At 44.9% G+C, this 21,196-nt stretch overlaps 1 protein-coding gene across 17 annotated transcripts in view; it reads right to left on the reverse strand.

Moving 5' to 3' along the window:
* Positions 1–21,196, reverse strand: part of COBL (cordon-bleu WH2 repeat protein) — a 277,967-nt gene that overhangs the window by 119,524 nt on the left and 137,247 nt on the right. The window lies entirely within an intron of this gene.

Raw genomic sequence — 21,196 nt, forward strand, 5'->3', positions numbered from 1 at the left:
TCCTGCTGTAAGGTTTATTTTCTTAATCATGAAGGAAATGGCAGATGTTTTAAACCTTAGTCTAAGAGGAACATCTTCCAGCTAAAACCATTTAATATTCTTGACCAATCTGCAGGTATGAATTAGCCTCCTTAAATCTTTAACCTGTCATCAGACTGAGCTCCTAGATGCTGAGAAGAAGAAGGGACAGATCAAGGTACACTTCTCACGGAGAAGCAGACCGTCTCTGCCATCTTGAGAAGTATTTCACCTGCTGCCAGGAAGGGGTTTAGCTTTCTTCCAACTTTCAAAAGTTACAAAGAATTGACTGTGTCATATAAATGATATGCTGTGAGGACTTTATGTGACCATTGGATGAAGTACTTTGTGATAGATACCTAATAAACTGAAAATAAATTCCACCTAACACACTAATTAATTGCTCTCATGGAGGGATTTCCATACTAAGGGAGCAGACTAAAGAGCACACAAACTTTTTCCAACTTTTTCCAACTTTTTCCCCCAGGATCTGCTTAATAGAATCATATGAGTGTTAGCGCAGAAGGAGCATTTAGAGAATGAGCGCTCTGATTTCAAATGAAAAACAACATGGAGCACACACTGCCTGGCACGGCTCCTCCCTGCCCTGCCTGATTTCCCTCCCCAGCACAGGTGCCCCCAGGGTATTCCATTCCTGGGGCCACCAGTGCAGTGGAGAGGTTAGCCCACAGACAATGGGGACACCTGGATTTGACTCCTGGCTTTGCCACTGATAAGCTGCATGACCTTGGGCAAGTTTCTTAATTTCTCTCCCGCCTCACTTTATCTCCTGTAAAACTGGGATAAATAGTAGTACTCACATCACAAAGTTTTTATGTGAACTAACTGGGTTACCACATGTGAAAGAGCTCCAGAGAATTCTAGGCACAAAGTAAGCAGCCAGCATGTGCTGTTATGGTTCTTATATATTTATTTTTTTCACCCCTATTAAAATGTGAGCCCTGTGAGGACAGTGATTATTTCCCATTTTCACCCACTCCTGTGTCCCAGCTCTGAACAGCTCCTCATGTGTGGAGGGCCCTTGAGTCAACATGTGTAGGAATGAATGGATGGATGAGTGCACTTCTGGGCAACTCTGCTCTTATGTTTTGCACAATAAACTGTGGGTAAGCTTTCATTTAACAATTGGTTCACCATATTTAAATAAGCATATAAAGGAAACCCATCATATTCAGCAACAGCCCACTATCACCTGCGCTCAGACTCAAACTCTGTTCTTTCTGCCAATTATACTATCATCCAGGCCCCTGAGATTTTTGAGACTTAGATTTTCTTGTACTTAAATATTAAAGTCAAAGGGAAAACCAACTCCTGAAGGTTGCTTTTTATGCCAGTTCATGCTTCCTTGTGAGACACTGAGTGTCAAAGATATCCAATGCCTTTTTCCTGAAATACGAGTTCCCATAGGAAACAGGTGGGGGATGTACAGGAAATAGCCCCGACCCAGAAAACTCACTGTTGCCTATTTAGGCTCCCATGGAAAAATGTACAGCATTTCTCCCAATACTTGTGTTCTGCAGACATCAGACTTGTTACTAAGCAAATAAGCGAATGCAAAATGAACTCTGTTAAACATTTCTGTAAGCCTTACATCTACCTCCATAGCAACTGTGAGTACCCAAGGAAACAGAACTTAGATTTACTACACCATGCAGGGTCCAGAGGATAAAATAAATGAAGCAAACCAGAGAAGGGGCTTTGTTGATCTAACTCAGGAGCTGTCGAGGTGTCTCACTGGTTGGCTGGCTTGCTAAAAAAACCCCAAATTCAAGGGGGTGCAAACATGTGTTATGGAGGTTTGTTCAAGCTTGTGAAATACAACAGAGAAGAATACAAGTGCACCCATGCTGGCATCGTTAGCTCTCAAGCATGCATGGCCCCATGTGGCATCCCGTAAACACCATGTTCATGACAATGCATTTCACAACCCTGATACTAATTGCTTTTCTTCACTCCACCCTGTCTAGACTCGGAACTTCCAATGCCTCTTGTCCTCAGTCCTCACCACAACTATGTGCCTGAATGATCACTCAACATGGCTAAGAATTTACCTCTGTCCTTTAAATGCCCTGAGCATTTTTTGAAGCTCTGTGCAGAATACCCGCTTAAAAGTTCTTTGCAGGTCATCCATTTTATATTGATTTCAGGTTTTAGTTCTGTAATCCTAATGCCCTTATAGCATTCTAACATCTTGGATTGTCAACTCCTCGAGGTGAGGAACTGACCCTGACCCAGTGCCCAGCACGCACACACAGGCAGGGATCTCACAGCAGGAACAGCCTCATCTTTAAAACGGGAGAAGTTCCATTTACTTCAAAGTTGTTGTCTGCACCTAGCATATTTCTGTCACATGAGAAGTGTCCAATACATGTGGTTTCTTCCTTCTCTGTAAGTATTTTTGTAAGAGTGACCTCATGATGGCCACAGTGAAATGGCCTTAGACAGCAGAAAGCCAGAAGCCCAGAGCATAGCCTACCTCACTCCCTCTGAAAGTTATTATCCAAGACAATGGGCTTCTCACTCTCCATTGTCTGTGTCTCTGGAACATAACTGAATTTTGACACAACAGGATTTTTTAGCCCAAATCTGCTCGTTACAGCCCACAAACATCTTTCCCCACCACCTACACTCACAGGCAGACCGACTTCGGCGTCCACGAGACCTCAGTCCATCAGACCCTCCAGCATTCTGCCAAGCAATAGTGTTTCTCAACCTTCAACTCAGAGAATACTTGTGGTTTAATTTCTATTTTCTTTCTTTCTCTACTTCTGGAATTTGTGCATAGAATGTAGAAAACAATACGTAGAATAATTTGGGTAGAAAATACCATTAACTATCGGCTGTCCTTTCAAATGCTGACTCATATCACCATTAAATAAAATGGAAAACTACGAGTTCCAACCATACAGCCTGGAGTCAAGATCGCCTGGCCATGCCCTACTGTTCCAGTTTCCGGGGTTTTCTCCTGTTACCAAGTGGCAAAGTTCCATGGGGACAGACTACATCTTGTCTGCAAGGGGGATCTGGTTTCCTGTTCTTGTCCAGACTGGTCAATAACATTTTTTTTTTTTTTTAATGTCGAGTCCTTTTCTTGTAGGGGAGTGAGTCATGCCTTTCTCTAAAGGTTGGCACCAAAATCCACAGATTTTGGCTCTCACAATCATATCAGATTTTGTCAGGAGTTTTTCTCCTGTGAGTGGAGCCTGATAAATGATTAAGAAAAAGCAATGGATAATGAAGAGAAAAAGGAAAAAAAGCAAACACAACCTTTATGTCCCAGACATTATGGGATTTCAGACTGTGGGGTGTGAACCTCCAACAGACAGGCCACTGTCAGTTAGAGGGAAAGTCAGGTGGGAGACAACACTGGCTCTGTGGATCCACAATGCCTGTCTTCCTACATTCAGTATAAAGTGGTAATTTGACCCTGTCTCACACACACACACATCTGGGAGTGCAGGAATAGGAAGAAGAGGAAACACCATTTCAGGATCTGCTCAAAATGAGGCCAAGATCACTTGTGACAGTTGATTTTGACATAGATCTCTACTTTTAAATTAAAAAATATATAATTGTTTCTTTCTGAAATGTAGCAAGTCCTATTCTTTTTGTATTTGATTGTGGTTGTAATCTGGAATGCTGTACTGCTGGTCAGGACAAGAGTGTCTGCACACACTCCAACCAACAACTGAGTGTCTCTGGGAGGAGATGCATGGACACCCCCCCCCCCCCCCACCATGGGCTTACCAAGGAACTCTGGCCCCAGGAGAGGCCCTGGGCTCCTAGGCGACGGGGAATGACTTTTGGCGTGGTCTCTGGGATTAGCTCTGCCCCTGACCCATCAGGAGCATTAATGCAGGCACAGGGTTCTCTGCAGGGGCAGCCCTCTCAGGCAGGGGGCATTGCTGTGACCGCTCCAGGGCTCCATAAAACCCTGATGAAGGCCCTGGGAGGGCTGGGGTTCCCTGGAATAGCTCTGGAGTTCACAGGCACTGCAGAGAGCAGGTTTTCTCTCTTACTCATTTACTCATTTCTCCCTTATCTCATGGTAATCAGAGATCAGTACCAAGAAAGAAACTGAGTCTGGCCCAGGTAAGCATTACTCTTTCAAGTGAGCCTAAACTGCCATGTTTTGTTTACCTTCAATTAAGTTCTTCATGTGCATCTGCACAAAGCAGCTTTACCAGCACACCACATCACACAGCCTAAGGAGGGAACTATCTGTCCATATAAATGGGAAGGGATGAGGTGAACTCTGATGAGAATGTGCTTCTAGAGACAAATGGGTAGATGCTGTACTTGAAACCTTTCTGTTTAAGGTAAATTGATGGGAAAAAAGTAAGGATGAATAGTCGTTTTGTTCCCATTTCTCAAACCTGTCCATTCTGGTAAATAAAACCAGATCTTGTGAGAACCAAGCACGTAATCAGATCTACCAAAGTTTGAGTAGATCTTTTGACAAGGTTGTTCAGGAATTCAGACATAGACTTTTGTTTAAAAATTAAGGAAAATATTTTGGTTACAGTAAGTCTAGTCTAAAATAGCTGTCCACAATCCCATCAGCATCAGACTCTGCTAAACTAGCTCAGATCCCTTTAGGAAGCCATGATTTTAGTCTAATGCTGAGCAAAACTAGGCTCAAGGAGATGAGCTGAGCTCCTGAGGATGGCTCAGCTGCCTGGTGACGGAATTAAGCTAAAGTTGGTTTGGGAACCTGTCTGCATCCCTTCTCTCCTTACACCATGCTGCCCCCTTTTGAAAGGATTTAATACTTTTCTTCTTTTAATGCTTTGTCAAAGAATCAAGTGGGAGAGAAGATGCAGTCAGACCTGTTATCCACATCCCCTTTTCTTCTGATACAGGTTTTAGCAGGGATCCAAGGCAGGATCACATGACATAAACCAGGTGGGGCAGACAGACACCACTGTCCTTCCCACACTAACGGGGATCTGCTGGGCAGAGCAGCCTGGATCTATCAATGCCCCTGACATTTTCTGGTGAGAAAGAAGAGAATATTGCTTCCCATTCTGCAGTTGCCAGCACAGCCCTGGGCAAGGGGTCAGGAAAAGTTCCCTTCCCCAGAGGGTCTCCTCCGCCCACTTTCTCTTCTCCTCACAGCACAGCCTTTCTGACAGACATGCTCTTAGCTGAATCCCTCAGCCAAGGGGTGCACTGTCTTCTGGCACCCTGGAAATCTTGTGTCAATTCAGAGTTAACAGCAAACCAAGAGGCACGAAGCATGCCAGCTTCGTGTGAACTATTCCCACCATGGGCAGGGAAGGGGAACTTATGACTCTAGTTTCCATTATGTGAGACGAGTGGGAAACGACCACTGTCTCGGCCAAGTTCCTCCACGGAAATGCCCAAGGGACAGCATTTCTTTAAAAGAAAAGTTGCAGAAGCTACTTGATCTGGATAGATACTTCAGCCAATAAAATAGGCTAAGCTCTCTGATGGTTAAAAGCAGCAGAACAATTCTGGACCTTTTCTCTACTGGCAGGATCTTTTTTTTTCTAAAGATTGGCAGCTGAGCTAACAACTATTATGAATCTTTTTATTTTTTTTCCTGCTTTTTCTCCCCAAATCCCCCCAGCACGTAGCTGTATATTTTAGTTGTGGGTCCTTCTAGTTGTGGCATGTGGGACACCACCTCAGCATGGCTTGATGAGCGGTGCCATGTCCACGCCCAGGATCCGAACCAGTGAAACCCTGGGCCACCAAAACAGAATGCACGAACTTAACCACTTGGCCCTGGGGCCGGCCCAGGATCTTTTCTTAAAATGAGCAAAGAGCATCCAACTGGTAGTATTTGATTTTCTCTTAATGAAACTCAATAAAAACATTGAAGGTGAGCTGTAATACTCTAAGGCTTTTGCTGTAGGACCATCTTAAAGGCAAAGACCTATTAGCAGGCATCTGAATGTTTGGAATATGCTGATTATTCTAATTGGCAACTTTAATAATGACAATTTTAGAGAGCAAGAAATTTCTGAAAAGCTTGTGAATTAAAGGGAAATGGGACCCTGTGTAATTCAAAGATGTATAATATTGACACCTATCCTCAGGAAGGCCATGAGCCTGCTGAAGAGCGGGCCACTGTCCATGAGGAGTGTGCCACAAATCACTGCGAGCAGGCCACAGCCCATAGGGTCAGAGGAGCTACAAACCCAGGGGACCCTCTGTGAGAGAGCAGATACAATCCAGGTACAAAGCTTGACGGGATGTAGAAGAGGAAAGAGGAGAGGACAAATTTTTAACAGAAGTAGGGTAAGGGTAAGTTACAGAAGGTACGCCACGCTGTACAGTGGAGCTACGGCACAGGGCCTAGGGGAGAGTGGCCTAGAGCACTGGCTGCATGTGAGGCTCATGGGGAGGAGTCAGGCAGAGAAGAATCGTGAGGAAAATCCCTAATCCCTCACAATGCGTGTGTATGTGTATGTGCGTATACGTGTGGATGCATATGCATGTGTGTATATGCATGTGCTTGTATGCATACATGTGGGGATGTGTGTATACATATGTGTATTGTGTGTACTGGTGTATGTGCGTATGTGTATGTATATGTGCATGTGTAAATGTGTGTGTGTGTGTGCAATGGCTTGCTGTGGTTTGATGTGAGATTTCAATGGAGGCAAACTCACAAGTACAATTTTTGGGAAAAAGTGTTCTAATTCATATAAACAATCAAACCCTAAGAACAAAGAAAGCAAAGGTGTTCCCTTCAAATGTGCATGCAGATTTTCCTATAATTCACAAGGTAGGAAGCTTTGAATACTGATTTGTAAGTTAGTTTACTACAACTCATCAGGGGTAAGGGTTCACATGTGGCCACATAACGGATTCCTTCAAACTAAATTAGGCCTCTCAGATTAAGTGGCTTATGAGCATTTTATTAACATTATGAGCTAGACGAGGAAAGGAAATGAGAACTCTGGCTGTCAATTTGTACTGGGCTGCTGAGAAGACATCTCTCCGCAACATAGAAACAAAACTAAAATGAGAACAAGTCTCTTTGCAAGAACTCTGATTGTTTCTAGTACTTGTATCAAATCACGAAGGCTTCTCTGTAACTCCAGGTACCTGAGTCATCAGTTGGAGGAAATTAAGCTGATTAGACTCGTCTTCCAGCAAATTAATCTTCAAGGAAAGTAGGACAATTTTTTTTTAAGAAGCAGGCAGCGTAGCTGTGGTTCAATCATCTCTCTCTCATGGTTGAGTAGATTAACTCTTCACAGCATTGTTCAAAGCGTTCCTCTCTCTTATCTGCAAAGACATTTATCCTCCATTGCTAGCTACATGTAACATGTTGTAGAGAGAGTGGCCACAAAATTCATTATCCAAACTGGGAATAATATCCAAGTAGTCTAGGAAAAGTGCCATATTGGGAAGAACACAGGACAACAGCATTTTGAGGAGTGTCCTGGACACACAGAGAAGCGTGGTCTCCCTACCTAGAAGGGAACCTGAGCTGACACCTGCTGAGGGCAGAGAGACTGCCCCCGAAGGAGGAAACCTAAACTCCAGGCTTAGGCAACAAACTTAACTATGTGTGGAGGCATTTATCTTCCACATATTCACCCATTTGATCCTTCTAACAACTCTCTGAGGTAGGTAATCACATGATTCCCATTTCACAGGTAAGAGAAACTGAGGCACAGAGAGAGTGGCTTGCCCAAGGTCACACATCAGTAAGTGGGAAAGCCAGGCTGGCACTGGAGCAGAGGTTCTCAAACTTGGCTTCATACCAGAGCCAGCCCCGGGAGCTTCTGAAGATGGGAAAGGCCAAGCCACATCTGAGACCAACTTAAGCAGAAACTCTAGGATGGAACCAGGCATCTGTTGTTTTTTTGCCAACAAAAGTTATATTTTTTTGCCAAAAATTATATTGGCAAAATACACGGAACATAAAACTCACCATTTTAACCATTCTAAAGTGTACAATTCAGTGACATACACACATTCACAATGTTGTCCAGCTATCACTACCATCTACTTCCAGAACTTTTCATCACTCTAAAAGGAAACACTGTACCCATTAGGTGGCCACTTCCTATTCCATTCTCTCCCCAGCTCCAAAGCAACGACCAATTTGCTTTCTGACTCAGAATTCACCTATCCTGGATATTTCATATAAAAAGAATCAAACAGTATGTGGTTTTGTGTCTGGCCTCTTTCACTGAGCTTAATGATTTCAAGGTTCATCCATGTTGTAGCATGTGTCAAAACTTCATTTCTTGTTATGGCTGAATAATATTCCTTTACATCGATATTCCACATTTTGAGTATCCAGTCATCTGTCGATGGACATTTGGGTTGTTTCCACCTTGTGGCTACTGTGCATAAAGCTGCTATGAACATCTGTGTACAAGCTTTTGCTCGAAAACCTGTTTTCAATTCTTGTGGGTATCTCAGAGTAGAATTGTTGGGTCATATGGTAATTTTCTATATTTAACTTACTGAGAAACTGCCAAACTGTTTTTCACAGCAGCTGCACCATTTTAATTTTCCACTAGCAATGAATGAAGAGTCCAATTTCTCCACATTCTTGCCAATACTTATTTTCCTTTTTAAAAAAAAAATTATAGACATCTTAGTGGGTGTGAAGTGGTATCTCATGTGGTGTGGGTTTGCATTTCCCTAATCATGATGGTGGGCATCCTTTCAGGGGCTCCTTGGCCACTAGCCGTCTGCTTTTGAAAGTCATGGTTAAGAACGACTGCTCCAGGTTTTCCCCTGCCATCACACACATTGCCCAGGTGAGAGGTGGCTCACATTTTCTTCTCTCTTGAAAAAAAAAAACCTTAGAGCATCAGCCACCAACATTTTTTCCAGCTCCAACCCCATGGTGGCTGGTGTTCACATGCACAGATGAACCTCCACGAGCAGCATCTGCAGAGGAGCTGCAGCTGCCCTTCAACTTCCCCTTGGAAAAACACAGCAGAAAGTGAAAGACGGTGCTTTGCAAGGAGAAACCTTGAACAGCTTCCGTCTGTTTTAAGCCAATCATTCATAAACTTTGGTACTTTACTATCAATTAACAAAATTACCAGTGACCTCACCCTTGACCCCTCTCTGAGGCTCCACTGTGTGTCTCTTGGGACACACAGCTGATTCAGTGCATGCCAGCATGGAGACAGAGAGGGGACCTCAGGGCACACACATCTCAAGGTCACCCATGAAGTTCCCTGTAAAGCCCTTTGCAGGTTTCTTTAGGTCCTCCTCATGATCTCATGTGGCCCCAGCCCTTTCCTGTGCACCTGGCCTTTAGGGCTACGATTCTGTAGTTCTTCTGACATGTGCCTTGCATTCTCCCATTAAGACATTAACTCTTGTTGGAAATAAAAAGAAGGGATGAAGGAAGGTGACTGCAGGGGAGCTGTAAGGGCCAGAGCTCAGGGGTTGACACAGCCCAGAGGCCAGGGAGGCAGGAGAATTGGAAGGAGTGCCCTGGAAAAGATATGCAGGTTTTCCCATCTGAAGGCTGGAAACAGAGGGGACAGCAAAGGAGGTCAATGGTAGTCTGTTCAATCTTTTCAGCTCGATGTGAACAAGCCAGGAGGAAAACCAAACCACCACAACAGTTACCGAGTACAATTGCTACAATCCACTAGAACATTGGAAAGCAGATATGTCTGTTGAGATGTTTGTAATCTTAGGAGAGGTGTGATGCTCTCATCTTCCTGTGTAGGTAATGGGGACCTATGGGCAGCCTGTTCCATAGACAAGCATGGCGGACCTTCTGTCCAGGCCAGGAGTCCCTGAGCAGCGCCTGATGGCAGAAGGTACTCAAGAGTGAGGAGAAGGGTTTTGTCACGCAGAGGAGAGTCACGCCTCAGCAGCCTTGGGGAAGCTGCCTGCCTCTGGGGGCATCTTAGCTCCAGGCTTGTAGGTGAATGTACATGGCTTCCCACAGGCAGACTGGACTTTCCCTGCAGAACATTCTTGCAGCAAGCTCTCCGCCAGCCTGCCCTCAGCCATCCCCCGAGGGCTTCTTTGTCGTGGGTCAGAAAAAGCTTCCTTACCTTCCCTCACCTGGATCATTTGGGTGTAGGACAGTTGGGGGAGGCAGTTGGAATGACTGGGGAGAGGGCAACAGAAGTGGAGAGGGTTGATTTTCTCTTTTCTTTCCTTCTCTCGCTCTTTCAGAATTTTGGCTCCACTTCTGGCTCCTGTTAGCATCAGATTCTCTCGGAGCTGGATTCTAAGGGACAACTCTGCTAGCTTTAAGCAAAGAGAGTGCTCTTCAAAGTCTCCCTCTTCCCAAGTTTGGGGTACCCTCCCTACCTGCCCACTGGACCTCCATTTCCCTTCATCTTCTCTCTCACACTGCTGCATCTGAGGCTTTGGCCCAGAGATCATGTTAACACATGTGAGGTCTTGTTCCAGCCTCTCTCCTTTCTGGCCAACATCAATGCCCTCTGGCTTTCACAGCTCATTCCCAAATCTCCTTAGCTCCCTCCCTGGGAACTCTGCCAACTGGAAATGCATGTCTTTCTCTCACTGTGGCTCTCATCTGTTCTGGCGCATGCTGGCTGATCCACTCCCTCCAGCAGCCCTTCAGTAACAGGCCTGCAAGAAACCAAGGAGTGGGGGAGACCAGGAGTGAGCTTTCCAGAATCTCAGCAAAGGCTATGTGTGTGAGTGAAACCACCCAGGTGATTCTGGAGCGCTCCCCTGTCAGAGACCGGCCTGCAGCACCCTTGTCCTGTAGAGAATCCTTGTTCCAGCCGGTGTCCACTGAATAATGTCCCCAACCTCCTTATTCATTTAGTATGTATGTGTGTGTGTGTGTAAATTGTATACACACATACACATATATGGTAACATGTTCTACCATAAAAAGTCTCATTATAAATACTGAAGTTCTCAATTCTGATTTTAATACAGAAACCTCCACCCCTATTTCTGGATTATTTTTCCAAGTCCCTGAGATGAACCTCACATTTCCGATGTCAGGGTCTGCTATAAACACCAAGCCTGAGGGTGGTTCATTGTTCCCAAAGGGGCTCTTTCCATAGCCACACTGTTCCACTGCTTGGCTTGGTTTTTTCTCCATTTTCTGAGTCAACAAGAGACACCAGTGTCTGTCACCTCTCCTGGATAGCACGCTCTCTTGACGACTGCAGCCAGAAAGGCTGCAAATACCTGAGTTCTTACCACCATGGTGGCGGATGGTTTCTCCCCAAAACGGCAGTAACAGGCAGTTGCCCTGGAATCTTCCCCACCTGAGGGTCATGAGCAGGCGTGTCCAGGCTCCTGGCTTCCTCCCAATCACACTTCCTTCAGGAGTCATGCATTCCCGTGTGCAGCTCACATCAGAAGCAAATGCCTTCCCCACTGGGCTGCAGCTTTCTCTCTCGCTTTATGAGCAGTTTTTAAACTGGCTGGCCCACTTGTACGTTGAGCTTTTGTGCCCTGGAAGGCACATGGACATCTCTCCTCCAGACATGACAGATCAGAAACCAAATGCTCTCCCCTCCTGGGGACCCACCTGCCCTTCTCAGTTTCCACAAGGTAGTGACATGTGAGTGATTTGGCTAAGAAAGTATAAAAAAGTAAGAAAATAAATGTTCCAAATTTTTTAAAAATAGATTTAAGCCTTGTTCACAGTTCAGAGCATCTCCCTCATGCTATAGTGTGCTCACTGAAACGACACAAAATGCCAAAGGGCAGACCCTGAGGCTCACTGATAGCTGCCCTGCAACGACTGCAGCAGCCCTCTAATTGCTCAGTCAGGAGCTACAAGCCCCAAAAGAAACTGACAAGCAATCACACCAGCAAAAAGTAGTGGGAGATTTCCTAGCTTACTTAGCTGGAACTCTGAATCATTTCTTCCTGAGCAGAAAGGGACCCAGAGCTTGGCTTAGTGCAAACCCTGGGAGGCCCCCAGCAGACGTGCCAGGTAACCTCACCACCTGCTCACCAATGGCCTCTGGCTGTCCCCCCTCAGGTGCATCAGCTTTTTCTGTAGAGGAAAATTAGTCTTGAGCTAACATCTGTGCCAATCCTTCCTCTATTTTGTATGTGGGTTGCTGCCACTGCATGGCTGACAAATGGGGTAGGTCTGCACCTGGGATCCGACCCCACAAACCTGGGCCGCCAAAGTGGAACACACTGAACTTAACCACTAGGCCACTGGGTTGGGCCCTCATCAGCATTTTAATGATCTGACTCTGGCTTCATAGCACCTCTGTCTCACGTGTCATGTGATCTCAGGACAAAATACACTCCTATTCCAAAGTCATAATTTTCGATGTGCACACTCTACAACCACGTCATGAAGATGTAAGTGATATGAAGGGAGGTGCTGAAGCAGAATAGCAGTCGAAGCTAGAGGAGCATCCCAGGAAGGGCTGCAGGGCTCAGGACAAACCAGAGCAGACACTGTAAGTCTTCCCGAAACCTGGTAAGTGCTGATTCAAAGTGAGAATGAATTTAAGACGAGGGGACCATGTTAATTGTAAGTCAAATAAAAATCAATTACTTTGCCTTACTAGAAAAGTCCTCATATCTGAGGCCTGTTGAATAGCACGCCGACTCCCACCTCTCATGCTATCCAGATACTTAGCGCCAGTTCAATTTGGTTGGCGCCATGGGTCCTCTTTCTCCCCTTCCCAGGCCCCATGAATCCCTCATGCAAGCTGCTCCGGCATTTAGGATCCCAGGGCTATCTGCATTCTTATAGAAACCATCTCGCCTGCATGTCTCGTTAGCATACTGCCAGACCAAAAGCAAGAGAAAAAGTTGGCAACCAACTGCTAATTACTATTTCAATGGTTCCCAGGCAGTCCCTTCTTCTAGTGAAATCCACCGCTGTGATCTCTTTCACGGGGTGCTGCTGCTTCCCACAGCCCTACCTACATCGCCTGTTGCTAAGAAGGAGGAGGCAAAGGCAGAACAGGATTCCAAAACCAAAAGCAGTTTCCTGTACAAATTAATTGGCTGTACAAGTCTGCTTGGAAGTGGTATGTTCTCTCATCCTTGTCATATGATTCACCTGTGGATTAGGTAGGAGTAGAGGCAGGGCCTGGCGATGGTCTTAGGGGCATTGCCAGAGATGGGAACGCTCTGGTTGCCCCAGGATGGGCGTTCTCTGACTCAGATATTCCCTCCATGGCTGGGCCTCGAGCATCCTCAGAATGGGGCCACCAATGAACCAATCCCAGCTGTAGGCCTTCTTTCAGGTACAAGGGCTATCATGTTCAGCTAGAGCTGAGGACCACTTACCTGAGCCTGCTAGGGAGCAACACTCTTTCATGTTCCTAAGATTAAACTCAAACATTGTTAGACTTTACCCTGCCTTCTAGTTTTGTCCTCTACGGTGGGTCCCAGCTGCCCTAGTGGGCTCTAAGTTCTTATCAAACACTTGCTGTCTCTGGGGAGAAGCCCACAACACAGACAAAGGATGCTTTTCATGACACATCACCGACGTTATGCACACAGGGACTTTGGCTTTCAAGCGCTGCCTTTCTGCTTCTTAATAATATCTCACTGTCAATTTTGCTTTATCGCTACCAACTAGTTATTATGGCTGGTAATTAAAATATACAGTAGCAAGATATTTAGCAAATAATTTTCAAATAACTAGAATAAAAATAAGGAACCGTCCATACACATATGCTAAAACAAATGTAAACATAATCTCCTTCAAATTTTCTTGTGTGATATTTCATTAATGAATCCATTTTTATTTTATTAATATTAATATTTCTATTCATTGCCAATTTGAAATTTAATTGAAAATTTATTGACCTTAATTTTGAGTAATATTTCAGTAATGAAATGTTAACACATTTAATATGCGTTATTAAGTTTAAATTGATGAAGATTTTTTTGTGCTTCTGTTTTGGGTTTACAGCATGTTCAATTACCTACAATCTCACATATAAGTTTATATTCTCTTACAAATTAAATGACCAAATGGCTGCAGAGAACAATTCAACGTGAACTCAAACCATTCTCTTAGAGCCTCTCCTTTCTGAACATCCAGGGAAGGAGGAGAGAGTGGAAGCAGATGTGGTAAGAAGGCTGCAGGCTCTTCGGCCCCACCTCAGGGTAATATCAGAACTGCCAGTTGTCTAGCAAAATCCATTCTCCTCTTCTCTGATTCAATCTAAGTGCTGTCTCATGGTGGCCAGCTAAGCTATATTTCCCAGGCTCCCTTACAGCTCTATGTAGCCACATCAAAGTTTTCACCAATAATATGTGAGTGGATGTGACATGCATGCAACTTCCAGATGGGCCTATGGTTGGAACCTCTTGCACATGGCCCTTCATCACCATTCCTTCCAGCTGATGGAAAGGCAGATGTCTGTAGTCATCTTGGTCTCCTGTTTGTCGAAAGGTTAGTGCCTCCAATCCTGGACAACTCCAGTCTTGGAAATACTATGAGAGGAATCAAGAACTTTTTATCTAAGCCTCCTCTGAATTTGGAGAACTTACTTGTTATAGCAGATTAACCTACCCTTATAATACGGTGGCCATAGTCAAAATCGTTTGACTGCCACTCATATTACCCTACAGCAGAAGCCCTGAATTTGTGCAAAATTGAGGAAGAAAATCCATTATCATTTTAAACAACAGCCCTAAGTAGAAAGTCTGAGAAGGTGACCGGTTGCTAGATCTAAAAATGAACAGGGTGGGACTAATGTGTTATGCTCCACACTGGAACAGCCCAGCCCTTTATAGGAGTGACCACAGGCCAGCCTCCTAGACCCTCAACCCTTGGTCATAACCTACCCCCACAATCAGCTTCTGAACGGCTCCATAGCTTTATCCCGCACAGGAACAAGGCTCTAGACTCACCTCCCATGAGTGCACCTGTTCATTGGTCCTGTTGAACTTGGAATATCCAGTATTCCAAGAATCATCTGACAGCAAAAAGTTATACGTATAGTCCATGACTTCTCCTCTCTAACCATTGCACCCTAACTTCCAGTCCTGGCTTCTCAAGAGTAAAGGAAATGCCCTCCTTGTGCTATGTCTAACTCCCTCCTCAGAAGGGAGCCTGGGTGACACATGGCCTCCTCATGATGGGGGAGGATGCTGGTCTTTGCTAGTTTCAGAGGAAGATGCAGCTCCAGCACAGCAGCCAGAGAGCAGTGGGAAGTTTTCCTCTCTGCGGATCAGGACCAGCAGCGGTTACCACTGCTCCCTGGGTAGTGGCAACAAGGGCCAAGATGTGAAGGGGCTTTGAGAGCCTCAGTTGACAGGTACCATCCAGCTGACATTCACAGCTCAGGCGGAACAGGTGATATTCCAAAGGAGGCAGCAGACCTCGCTACAATTTTGTTTAAGAATATAATCAATATCATTGTGACTCGTTAAAAACATTAAAATGAAGCTTCTCTCATTTCTTCCCAGCTCACACCTGGGATTTAGAGCACCTCCCCTTCTCCTTGACAGTCAATGTCCTTGTCACAGACAAGGCTAGGCCATGGGGTGTCATTAGTGCCTGGCAGGTGTTTGGAAAGGTGGCCACTGGCATGCCTGCCAGGTCATCCCAATCCCTGACCTCCATGGGGTGAGGCCAGAAGTTCAAGGAGATGAGAGGGCATTAAGAGTTCCCCAGAACTGTCAGTGGAACTGTGGAAGACTAGCTCTTATTCTGAAGCTCCCACTCTGCCCCCTTTCCAACAAGGAATCGTCATTCAAAATCTCTGCATAAAAATTTATTGTGTTGGCAAATAAAGAAATTGAAACAGTAATCAAAAACCTCCCCAAAAATAAAAGTCCAGGGCCAGACAGCTTCTCTGGAGAATTCTACCAAACATTCAAAGAAGATTTAGTACCTATCCTTCTCAAACTATTCCAGAAAATTGAAGATGGAGCACTTCTTAACGCATTCTATGAAGCCAACATCACCCTGATCCCAAAACCAGACAAGGACAACACAAAGGAGGAAAACAACAGGAAAATATCACTGATGAACATAGGTGCAAAAATCCTCAACAAAATTCTGGCAAACCAAACACAGCAATACATTAAAAAGATCATACACCATGATCAAGTGGGATTTATACCAGGGGCACAGGGATGGTTCAACAGCCACAAGTCAATCAACGTGATACACAACATCAATGAAATGAGAAACAAAAACCACATGATCATCTCAACGGATGCAGAGAAAGCATTCGACAAGATCCCACATGCATTTATGATAAAAACTCTCAAGAATACGGGTGGCGAAGGAATGTACCTCAACATAATAAAGGCCATATATGAAAACCCCACAGTCAACATCACACTCAATGGGCAAAACCTGAAAGCCATCAGTATGAAAAGGATCTTTTCAGACACCATGTCTTCTCAGACAAGGGAAACAATAAAAAGAATAAACAAATGGGACTTCATCAGACTAAAGAGCTTCTTCAATGGCAAGGGAAAACAGGATTGAAATAAAAAAGCAACCCACAAATTGGGAAAAAATATTTGCAAGTCATATATCAAACAAAGGGTTAATCTCCATATCATATAAAGAACTCATACAACTCAACAAAAAAAATCAAACAACCCGATCAAAAAATGGGCAGGGGACACAAACAGACATTTCTCCAAAGATATATGGACAGCCAATAGGCACATGAAAAGATGCTCATCACCACTGATCATAGGGAAATGCAAATCAAAACTGCACTAAGATATCACCTTACACCTGTTAGAATGGCAAAAATAACCAAAACAAAAAGTGGCAAATGTTGGAGAGGTCGTGGAGAAAAAGGAACCCTCATACACTGCTAGTGGGAAAGCAAACTGGTGCAGCCACTGTGGAAAACAGTATGGAGATTTCTCAAAAAATTAAAAATAGAAATACCCTATGACCCAGCCATCCCACTACTGGGTATCTATCCAAAGAACTTGAAATCAGCAGTTCCAAAAGTCCCATGCACCCCTATGTTCATTGCAGCATTATTTACAATAGCCAAGACGTGAAAGCAACCTAAGTGCCTATCAACTGACGATTGGATAAAGAAGATATGGTATATATATACAATGGAATATGACTCAGCCATAAAAAAGGATAAAATCGTCCCATTCACAACAACATGGATGGACCTTGAGGGTATTATGTTAAGTGCAATAAGCCAGATAGAGAAAGACAATCTCTGTATGACTCCACTCATAGGTGGAAGTTAAACATGTAGACAAACAGAACAGATTAGTGGCTACTAGGGGAAAGGGGGGTGGGAGGTGGGCATAAAGGGTGAAGTGGTGCACCTACAACACGACTGACAAACAATAATGTACAACTGAAATTTCACAAGGTTGTAAACTATCATAATCTTAATAAAAAGTTAAAAAAATTTATTGTGTTGGGCAGCTGGGATAAATGCTTCAGCATTACTAAATTTTTTTCCTGTGCTAAACCTAACTCTGCTTATACTTTATCTTTAGCATATAATATAAACTATTAACAAATAGAACCAGAAATCAATTTTCACCAGCCATGCTTCTGAACGTGGCATGCATGCAAGCAACAGCTGCCTGTTAGCTCCTCCTCCCGCTCCAGGCACTGCACTAGGTGCTAGAATACAGGCATGAAAGTAAGAGTAGTAATAATAATAACAACAGCTCTTGCCCTCAGAGAGCTTAAAGTCATCTCCCCTTTTTGCTACCAACTGACTGCAATCTTTCAACAACCCCAGGGTGAGATGGTTGTTGAGATCAGCAGAGAGCCTTTAAAGGCAGTGGCAGTGTGATTCTTGGCACAGATGAGTCAACTGAGGTGACTGGAAAGAGAAGGTTAGAGACCACTCACTTCCAGAGTCATCAAATGCGCAAGACTAAGAAAAATAATGACCGCCAGCATGACACGGTGAGAAGAAGACTGCACAGTTCATTTTACTCGACATCATTTCCACAGATTTCAATCCCTTTCCCCATGAATGAAAGAATTCTCAGAAGCCGATATCTAAGGAGTAGTATGTGTTGAACAGAGTGGCCTCCAAGCCAGTCAACGTCTGACCTAATGGAACCTAAACAGTGGACATTACATCTGCCAGGTAACATGGAAGCTATTCTACCCGAATTGTTTAGAGTCGACCTGAAGCATCTGTTCCAGGTCCCCATAGAATGATTTGTACGGAGGGCAGCCTGCATCCCTAGTTATGGAAACGCCAAAGCGTACTTCTGCTGACCCCCAAGCGGCGGCGCAGGACTCACATCTCACCGAGACAGAGACACCAAGGAAACGCCAACACAAGGGAAAACCACATGTGTTTCTGTAAGTCATATTTTCAAAGGAATACACTTCACAACCATTTGAATTTATGATTTTCTCATATATTTTTTATTATAAAGCTAGAAAATCATCCAATCTAAGACAGAAATCCATTACACTACAAGAAAATAAATATCAAAGACAATTGGCTTAAGAAATATTGCTAAATATGTATTCTTATAGTTCAACCAAAACACTCTGACCAAAAATATATATGTATATTTTAATATAATATATATTGTATATTTATATATAATATCTATATTTTGTCTATATTCATATACATATATATTTTTTTAAGCCAGGGAGGCAGAAATATTTCTTTACCTTTTTATTGCTCTTGGTTTTGCTTCCTTTTCTTTTTCTCAGAATGTCCAGGCATTAGTTATTGTCCAAGTTTATCAGATTATCCCAGTCTGAAGCTCAGTGCCAAAATTTATGAAACTTCCCTCCTGAAAGTTCATCTCAGTATCTCCTCCAACAGGAGACGCCAGGCTCCCCAGGAGTCACCGGCAGGAAATGTCACACATAAGTATTAGGCATTATTGGAGGCTGTCATTCAGAAGCGTCATGCTTACGAGGTAGTTATAGACCCACAATATACCATCTGGGGCAGCAAACATTCTTAGCCACACAAATATAGGCATCGTGCTGATCATGAGATGAAAAGAAAGCTCTGATCCTTCTCACCCAGACTGAGTGCCAAATATTGAGAAGTAGTAAGTAATCTGTGCAGTCTGTTTTAGGGTATACGTGTTTCCAATCTATAGTTATTAAAAACTGCCCTTGACACACACAGACACACACACAACACACACAGAAACATGAACATGCAGGAACACAAGCACACACGGGAACCATAATCTAAAGCATCCCATCTGGCCTGTCCCCTGTTCTGGCGGCAGCCCCTCCTACCAGGCCTGCCTCTCCCCACATCCTCCCAAGAGACCAGCTCACGGTCTGAGTTGCGGCTGAACCTGGCCCTCTCTGAGCAGACCCTCCTTGTCCTCCTGCGCAGGACAGCTGCCCCTCTGCTCTTTTGGTCCCTAAGTCTGGTCCACTACTGTACCAGTGCTGCCTGCCTGGTCCTCAGCAGCATCAGCTTCACCAGGGAGCTCCATAGAATGCCAAATCGCAGCGCCCCGCCCCACCCCGAATCAGAATTCTCATGAGACCCTGTGATACACTTGGAGTCTGACAGCACCGGGAGGGGAGCTCCCCTGTGCGTGTCTTTCCTGAATGCAGGGCTTGGCCTGGCTCCTTTCTGTATCCCAGTGTCCTCTGGTCTCCCACAGCACAGGCTCGGAGGAAGTCTGCCCAGAGAGGTGCTGGGGCAGGGGCAGACAGAGAGGGTCATCTGTGATTAGTTATTTTGGAGCAGGCCCTGCACCCTTCTCTTCCTTCGATTTTCCCTCCCTCCCTCTCCCTCCCTTCCTTGTATCCTTCCTTGTCTATTTTTTTCCCCAATATTAACTGTTCTTATTCTATGAGTCACAATTCAGACTTTACAAAATAAATCATCACATACATGGCTACAACATACAACAATATTGCATCCTGTTTATGGACATATACCCATTCACTATGGGTATTTATTAAACTTAAAACCTTCCAAAGGGTTGTGACCCCTGGGGAAGGAAGGAGGGAACACAGTATGTTAGGGTTACAGAGGCGGCTTCATCTGTGTTTGCTGAGCTTCTTAAAAATTAACACAAAGATATGAAATAAATTTGGCTAAACATGAACATTAGTTAATTGTGGGTGGTTGATACATGACTGCTTATTGTACAATTTTCTATGAATTGGAACTATGCCAAAATTGTGCACAGGAGAAGAGACCCTCAAAGTGGGGCTTGTGGTTAAGGGGTGGAGCCGGAGCTCACAGAGGTGGGGGGAGTGAGAGGCTGCCCCCTCACTCACTCACTCACTGGGAGTCCAGGCCTGTAACAACAGCTCAACAAGAAGAAAAGGAAGGAATCTACGTTAACATGGGGCAAATTTAAGATGGAGAAATCAAGAAAACATGACACCTGGGCAGAGAAAGTGAAGGCCACGCAGACAGAGAAGTCCAGCCCAAGCTCTGCAAGGAGAGAGCAAGGGAGGCCGGGCCCTGAGAGGCTCCAGGATGGAGCACCATCCCAGGGGGATCTGACCCAGGTCACCCAAAGCCAGGCCTGGAGCATAGGCATGATCGGGGAGAATGTCCTGGGACGCAGACCTCACGCTGGGAAGGGAGGAGGGACTGCAGATGGCAGCCCCACCACACTGCCCGCAAACCAAGAGACACTCGGGGAGACAAACTCATTCCAAACAAAAAGTGTTTCTCTCTTCTCTGATTGCTACAGAAGGAGCTCAGAAGACTATCAAGGACAGCACAGCTGGACTGCAGACATGGGTGTGTGGCTAGAGGCAGGACAGGTGGAGGCTGGCAGCACAGTGACGGGGGGGAGAGTGATGAAACAGGTGGGACAAGGATTCAACCATCATTTGAAAGGACAAATCCGGGGAAAGCTCCTGTACACCATCCACGTCCTTTTTCAACAATCTGGATTGAGACACAAGAAAAGTGTGTCTAGAAACGCAGAGAATGTCTCCACAATGGGAAGAGGTTGGGGGAGAATGTCTGGAAGGTGGGAGGGCACGTGGACTGTCTACGTGAGTGAGGTGAGGCTGCTCTGAGCAGCAGGCGCCATGTCTGGACCCACCTTCTGAAAGCCTCGCTTTACCTGCTACGTGTACAAGGCAGGACCCACAGCAGCAAGACGGGAAAGGCAGCCCATGCGGAGTGTGGCCCATGAGGCCTGTGGGAGAGCGACCATGAGCTGCGCACAGCGGGAGATTCTGAAGGCAGCAGACGGGATTTGAGGATGGATGGCAGACGGACTGCGGGAAAAGAGAGGAAGCAAAAGGGACTCCAAGCCACTGTGATGACAGAGA

Source organism: Equus przewalskii, chromosome 4 (genome assembly GCF_037783145.1).
Source record: "Equus przewalskii isolate Varuska chromosome 4, EquPr2, whole genome shotgun sequence".
NCBI classification, from domain to species: Eukaryota; Metazoa; Chordata; class Mammalia; order Perissodactyla; family Equidae; genus Equus; species Equus przewalskii.